The sequence below is a fragment of the Alosa alosa genome, chromosome 10, assembly GCF_017589495.1.
Source record: "Alosa alosa isolate M-15738 ecotype Scorff River chromosome 10, AALO_Geno_1.1, whole genome shotgun sequence".
Classification (NCBI taxonomy): Eukaryota; Metazoa; Chordata; class Actinopteri; order Clupeiformes; family Clupeidae; genus Alosa; species Alosa alosa.
This window is the reverse complement of record NC_063198.1, coordinates 3,038,908-3,046,979: the sequence shown is the minus strand read 5'-3', so window position 1 is coordinate 3,046,979 and position 8,072 is coordinate 3,038,908. Positions and strand designations below refer to the sequence as shown.

The 8,072-nt window shown below is 40.6% G+C and overlaps 1 long non-coding RNA gene across 1 annotated transcript; it reads left to right on the top strand.

Annotated features, from left to right (window-relative positions):
• Positions 1–3,157: 3,157 nt before the first annotated feature.
• Positions 3,158–3,580, top strand: LOC125301567. Its single transcript, XR_007194763.1, has 3 exons — positions 3,158–3,207; positions 3,360–3,443; positions 3,534–3,580. It is a non-coding gene; the product is annotated as an uncharacterized LOC125301567 (long non-coding RNA).
• Positions 3,581–8,072: the final 4,492 nt, after the last annotated feature.

The following is an 8,072-nucleotide window of genomic DNA, read 5'->3' as shown; positions in this document are numbered from 1 at the left end:
TTACTTAAATGTTTATGATTACATTGAAAATTAATTGAAATACATTTAAAATATCTTTTCGCATTAAGAGCAAAACAATGGTAATTGTGTACAATGTTTTGTGCAGAAATCAGATTAAATACCTTAACTGCATCCAATAAACTGTCACAGGTGTTGATCTTCGTCATGTTATGTTTATTTTCACATTGTTTATTGTTTTCAAGTGAACTTGCATAAAATAAACCATTCAGAGCTTGGTAGACTTGTACGTGTCTTTACAGTGTCTCTACTGAATGCGCACTTCTATCTCTGAACTTCAAAAGTGAATAACAGTTGCTTTGCTAAATTAATAGTGTAATTATTGAAGTATTGAAATATGTGCTTTGACAACAACTTTAATACTTAAAGTTGTTGTCAAACAATTTAATACTTAATACTTAAATCTTTATAACTTGGTGTGTCTAAATGCCTACACAACATCCATAACAGGCTAGTAAGAAGATGACTATTATTTTTGTTGTCAATACATTTGAAAGGTAATAAAACACAAATTTTACCTTGTCTACAGATCACAATTATGCATGCTCTCTTTACAATGAGGTAGGAAGTAAATTGTACACACAACAAATAGCTATTATATTATCATCTATAAATATACCTTAAGTTTATTTTTTTATTATGATTTCCCCAATCCATTCAGTCAATGATTCTGCAGATCCCTTTTGCACCTTCACACTTTGTGGTGCTTAAGACCAAAGCGCATGGTATAGTAAAGGCACATGCTGGCACTATGAAGTGCCAGACGTGCAACAGAAGCAGCACACAATGTGGCCATGTGCGAGTCCTGCAGGACTGTTTAAAAGCAACAGGTGCTGAGGGGAGTGCCGTGAGAGCAGCTCTGAGAGGAGGAGGGCCCTATCAGGATGTCCGGAAGCTGGCAATGTCCACAAAGCCCATCCCCTTTGACCTCCCCATCGACAAGAGGGTATCTGCATTAATGACATAATGAAAACATTTACCTTCATATAGAAAATAAACGAGTCACCTCTATGAAATAAATGTAAAAAAAACTCAAATAAAAGTTATCATGGCATGTCAGACAAATACAGAGTGCACAAAAGGTATCGAGAGAGGTCGATGAATGACAAGATGCATGAACAAACTTAAGACTTCTTAATGACTACAGCCGTTTTGATGTCACACAGGAGTGCATCAATTCTACTACTGACTACAAGAAACTACTGACCCAGGAAAATTTTACCTTTTCTTGTATTCATATCTAATTATGTTTAATACAGATACATTACAGCCGTTCTTTTGTTATGCTGGAGAGGAACTCAGAGGGGGTGATACTCCTCCAAAGCAATGTTGGGAGGTGTGATTGTGGCCATGCCATGTCTGCCACACCTAAAGACGTGTATATTTACAGTCAGTCCACAGTGGCAAAAGCGATACGTATGTATAGCAGTATCATTTCCTTTTTATCTTATTTTCAGCTGCACTGAAAATGCATCACATGCATTCATGTTCCTCAACACAATTAAAAGGTGTTTTCTCCAAATTCAATACAAAATGGCCTCTCATTATGACCACTGCATTTTTGTTTACACAATGAAAAGGGCATGTAATGTTACTAGAAATATGGATAATAGATCAGATAGATAATAGATCAGTGAAGTGCATGGAAATACTGGGAGAAAGCAAAAAACAAATATAATAGTAAAAATAATAGTAAAACTGAAATAACTTTGGCAGTAGTCTTTTGAAGTGGCACTTTGGTATTTGATATTGCATTGGGGGGAACCACTTGTTATTTTACTTATTAAAACTACTTCCCTCTCACAAAGTTTATCAACAGGCATGTGAGTCATGTGGACACCAACAGCATTTTGATGGGGGAGACGAGTTCCTCTTGAACATGGGCACATATGTAGTGCACCATGAAGTCCTTAGGGACTATTTTTACCACTTCCTGAATTCAAGGTTGGTATGACATTACATGCAATCATTATCTGGACATGCCGACCAGCAATGTTCAAAGCACTTATGGTACACCTCTCTTTCATCTCCAGCTCCACAATGTACAACTACTTGGAAGTGTACAACACCAAGATGTTGGACAGGGCAGTTCCCGAGAGCATCCTAATAACATACAGGAAGTTCCGAGATGCTGTCCTGTCCTTCATGGATCTGATGACGGCAGACTTTGCAGATGGGTTTAAATGCCCTGTCTGCAAAGACAAGTACACGTATGTTCAATCTTACACACACACACACACACACACACACACACACACACACACAGTGGTTATACCTTACATGGTCTTTACAACTCAATATACAAATTAGATTTTGTCTTCTCAGAGCTGTGGTCATGGATGGCACATCCCTGGGCTACCAGCAGAAATATGCCCTGAAAAGGGATGGGCAGTATGGTACCCGAGTGGCAAATTCTGGAAGATGAGTATTCTTTAAGAGTTTGGTCATTACCCATTCTCTTCATGACCTGTTAATCAGTGTTACAATATTTTTATGTTTAGTTTATGGGTTTTAATTTATCTTCTCCATGTAGAGTAACATTTTTGTCTTTATTCACCAGTCATCCTTTATTCACCAGTCATCCTTTATTCACCAGTCATCCTGAAAGGGTGCTGGTGAGCAGTGCACCCCTCCGCAAGCTGCTCACCAAATTTGTAGATGACGGCCTGACACCTGCAGAGGCTATTGAAATGGAGGGCTAGCAGAGCGGCACTGCATTCTTGCTGCCTCTGCTCCAGGCCTGCTTGGAGGTGGAGAGGACCTGTGTTGGACCATGTCGCCGCATAGTCCAGGAGGTGGCCAAGAACTCCCCTGCCTGCGCTCTCCTCCACCCTAGTGAACGGGTGGAAGCTATGGTTCAGGACCTTGAAGCCATGGGCTACACAGGAGTGGAGGGGCACCCACAACTTCTAAAGACCCTTGTTCTTTCAACTGGTTGGGGCGGAGGCAGCATTCCCCGAGGTAGCTGTGCCCATTTTCCGGGCGCTCCACCAGAAGGCAAGGGGCGCTCTGATGAAGCCAGCCCTGGACACTCCTCTCACAACTATGGAGAGGGATGGAGATTTTTTCCCCTGTCTTCCCCTTGTCCGGGACCGGGGTTTATTTGAAGCAGATGGCGAGAGGGAGCAGGGCCGTTTGACAGGCACCCAAGCCTAATTCCTGGCATATTCACACTGTTCTGCAAACATGGTACGTTCATTTTTCATTTTCATTTGTCCTGATTGTCTATCTGCTTTGTGAAAGCATTGTCTTTACACATGGTAATAAGCAATGTTGTATTAACAATCATAAACTTGGCATGTGACCTGTCTATCTATTGTGTCTGTGTGGTTTCTGTACAGGAGTATGTCTTGGCTTCTCCATCATGGAGCAGGTGGAGTCGGTGAACGTGCCATTCTCCATTTTACGGAGCAGATTCACCAAATGTAAGGATTCTGCATAGCTTTGGTTGGTTTTATAGGTTCAGAAATACTGTTATCATCAAAAAATCACATTTCACTTCTGTTGTGTTGTAGGTCCGGAGGTAGTCATTTATGATAATGCCTGTCAGCTCCACACTTACGCCATTAGGAGGGACCCCCAATTTTTTAATAAAACCTGGTTTTTGGTAGATCGCTTCCATTGGAGGAATCATTCAGGTATTGGATGACACAGCACTCACACTATTCTACACACTATTTTTAAAACTATGTAACCTACATAAAATAATTCCTTTTTGTTTTTAATGTTATTACAGGCTGCAACGCTGGATACCAGCTGGATGTTTACCCCCAGCACCAGGATATAAATTCTCAGTTGGCCGAACAAAGCAATTCATTGCTGAAAAAACTGAAAAGCCAACTGTCTTATATGAACAGAGACAATTTCATAGGCCACCTGAGGCTCTTCTTATGGCACAAGTCTCGAAAAATTATAAATAACATGAGGTAAGGACGCTGGGTTACAGTGCCTCTCACACCACACACACACACACAGCAGCAGCACCACCATTACCATCAGCAGCAGCAGCAGCACCACCACCACCACCACCAGCAGCAGCAGCAGCAGCATCATGGTGGTAGTGCAAAAACCAAACAGTCACCATCAGCAGAGCAGCATTGAACCGTGCAACCAACCACCAGCAGCAGCAAAGTATTATTATGACCGTGCAACAAAGCCGCCATGCGGCAGCAGGGCGGTCATATAGGTTTTTTTCAGATTTTTTTTTTTTTTTTTTCGCATGTCCAAATTTCCGTCAATGATTCCCGGGACACTGAAAGACCGGGTAGACAAAACTTGGTGGGCATGTAACCCCATATGGATAGCATGGAACCATCGTTTTTCGTTTTGATCTGTAGCCCCCAGCTGGACTGCACCCCGAAAGGAGGGTAGGGCAGACACAGTTTTCTGTGAATATCTCGAGAACCGTGGGGTTTAGGAGGACCACCTTTTTTTTTTGTATGTTGATCTCAAGGGGCCATGTCAACCCATTCCATAACCACTAATTTCATGTATAGCGCCACCTAGTTAAACACAAAAAAGTAAAAATGAGGTGTTGTAATTGTAGGTATCTGTGACCTAACATAGTCAAAACTGCACGAAATTGGAAGTGTAGGATCATTATGACACCCTCTGTATGCACGCCAAGTTTTGTGGAATTCCGTTCATGGGGGGCCACACAATAAATTAATTTATGTTACTATACACCAACTGGCCTGTAGGTGGCCGGAGACAGTTTTCTGTGAATATCTCGAGAACCGTAGGGCCTAGGAGGTCCACCTTTTTTTTGCATGTTGATCTTGAAGGGGCATGTCAACCCATCCCATTACCACTTATTTCATGTATAGCGCCACCTAGTTAAAAATTAAAAAACAAAAAATTAGGTGTTTTCATCACAATATCTCTGGCTGACAAGGTCAAAACTGCACGAAATTAAAAGTGTAGGATCATTATGACACCCTCGAATGCATGCCAAGTTTTGTGTACTTTTAGGTCAATGGGGCCCTACAATAAAATAACGTTATGTGTACATTTAGTGACGTACACCAACAAGGATTCCCGGGACACTGAAAGACCGGGGTACACAAAACTTGGTGGGCATGTACCCCCACATGGATAGCATGGAACCGTCATTTTTCGTTTTGATCTGCAGCCCCCGCTGGACTGGACCCCGAAAAGGAGTGTAGGGCAGACACAGTTCTCTGTGGGCAGACACAGTTCTCTTTTTATGGTATGTTGGTCTCAAGGGCCCACATAAACCTGGCTCATAATCACTCATTTGTGATTTGCACCCCCCGGTAAAAAATGAAAATGCGATATTATTCTGCTTTAATCGCCCCTATCTTCAGTTAAGATGTTCAGAACTGCACCAAATTTTATGTGTATGATTGACCTGGCATTCTCTTGGGGTCTGGGGGTATGCCAAGTTTCAGAGAATTTCATCCATGGGGGTCTAAAAATTAGGTTATGTGTACATTTAGTGACTGTACACTCATTGGCCTGTAAATGGCGGTGCACACATATAAACATGCACACACACAGGCACCCACATACCATCGGTATTAGAACGGCCGATACATAATTACAAATTCAGTAGGATCAAAAAGAAAGCCAAAATAAATATTCATCATCATCATCATGGCTGCATTTTCAGTATTGGCGATAAGTAGTCGTTTGTCCACTAGATGGCGCATCGTTGCAGTGAGACGTAATTTTGTTGGAAGTTAAAAGTGGGTTGGGGGAAAACAATGGACACTTCCTACAAGGACTGTAATTTACCGCAGCGAACATCTAATAAGGACAGGACGATGTTCACATGAAGTTTAATTCCCATTTCTTCTTGAAGCCGAAATAAATCTGAGGATGTTTATCGGACATGCTTGGTTTTTTACTGCAGGTAATGCGTTAATCTTGTAATATCAATAAGGACCTAGGTAATGTTACCGTTAAGCGTTGGTTGAGTGGTAGAGGCCCATTTGATTGATTGCATTTGTAGAAAACTATAAATGCGGTTATACCAAGCAAATTGATAGCAGCACTGTTTGTATCTTTCGACTGTCATTTATTGCACGTGCTACAAAATCATTCTGTGCAATGGAAGATTTACCAACGTTACACCGGTCTGATACAGTTTTGCCTATACATGCGTGAGACTGAGACGCCTGTTTATTTAGTTTTAAGTGCGTGCAGGTGTGAGAGGGGGAATCGATGTGCTTTGATTACAGCTTGGTAGTTGTAGTCTGTGAAATTAAAAGCACGCGTGTGTGAAGTATCCAAACAATGACACCTTCATTTCATTATGGCTGCTTTTAGCAACACACCTTAAGCTATGTGTAGTGGGTCCCATTTAGAAGTGGCTACTTCATTCGCGCTCCTTGACTCATGGAGCTGCGTGAATGTTATGACAACTTTTCGCCAATGATATGGCAGTTTAAGTCCGCTTGATACTGTAAGTCGTAAGCCATTGGTTTCCAAAGGAGATTTTATTTGTGTCGCCAGCATAGCCTATTGACAATTTATGTTGTAAATAGGCCTACCTTATAATCCTACCTGTAGCTTAGGGAAGCTAACAGCTTTCTATTAGGATCTAGTTTGTTAGTTACAGTTTTGTCATAACTCCCTAATGCATTTTTTTGCATTTAGAATAGCCAGAGCGTGTATATCTCAATCTGAAAAATTAAACAATATCGGGTGCCTATGGACTAGGCTGGGTGAACCCAGCCTGATCTGCCCGCTATTTATTTTTTGATTTCTTAAAAGATTGAGCTTGGTCTGATCAAAGCCAGACTAGCCATGGACCTCAGTTACACAATGCAAGGGAACATGAATCAGCCTATATTTGCCGCGAACAATAACGGACAAAAGCTCTTCAACTTTGGCCCGTTAAAATGTGTATGAACAGTCTAGCGACGCATTTCATCAAGGCCCATTTGGACATGTCAGTTATTTGCACCACTGGTTAGATGTAAAACAGCATTTCGTTTCAGACTACTGTTACTTAATTTGTGCATTAACAATAACGTTTCAGACTACTGTTACTTAATTTGTGCATTGACAATAAAGTATTACATGAACTAAAGATGACTAAAATCTTATGTAGAAGAAGAAATATTCACAAAAATCCATCCATCCATCCAAAATGACCTTTGTTTTTGATAGCTGTTGAAAAACGGCATGGAACTGACAGAGATGTTTTTGTTTATAAATACATAAAAAATAAATAAATAAATAAATAAATAACATTATGCTGATACCTTTTTGCTTTTCCCAAATACAATGTAGCCTACAGGTGTAAGTGACCTTTCATCAATCCAGTTGCAATGGATGAACTGTGATGAACTGCCCTACTTGTGATTGTTTAGAGATTTTAAAGGTTTTATAACAATGCTACATCTTCTTTGGCTATTCTACAATCTATTCACCTTTTCAGCACCAGTAGGCTACTTTCTGTGCAGCCGCACACACACACTCAGGCATGCCAAACAAGCATACACAAAAGTTTCAAGAGTGGAGGATGGAGTAAAATATGGAGACAAATTGAAGTGTGATTTATTTTCGTGGATCGGATGTACAGGACTGAGCGGCGGTCATATTTTGTACCGCTATGCGGTACATCTAGTTAAACATCATAATAAAGTAAAAAACATTTCTCAATGAATACAATTTCAATCAGACAGTGACTCAATGCACTTTGATCATGTTGGGTGTTGGTTATGTTTATGGAATTTGTAGGTGGCATAAGATTACACATTTCTAACTATATTGTTATAATATTGTGGACTGATTAAAGTTGGCTTGTAACATCATTGGATGACACAAAATATGTGTGTGAAATGGAATCAACCCTCACATATTCACAGACTCCTGGCAACACAGAAGCAGCAAGGGGTCTCAAATCTCACAAACTATTTTGTTTTTACACCCTTATCAATATATGTGCCACATGTTGGTATTAGTTGATAATAGCTGATGTAACCTTATGAAGGCCTGTCTAACCTTTGCAAATCCAGGACATCTAAACCTAGGGTTAGCATTTGTAACTTATATACCCCCTAGACTGATTAAATTTGCCAAGT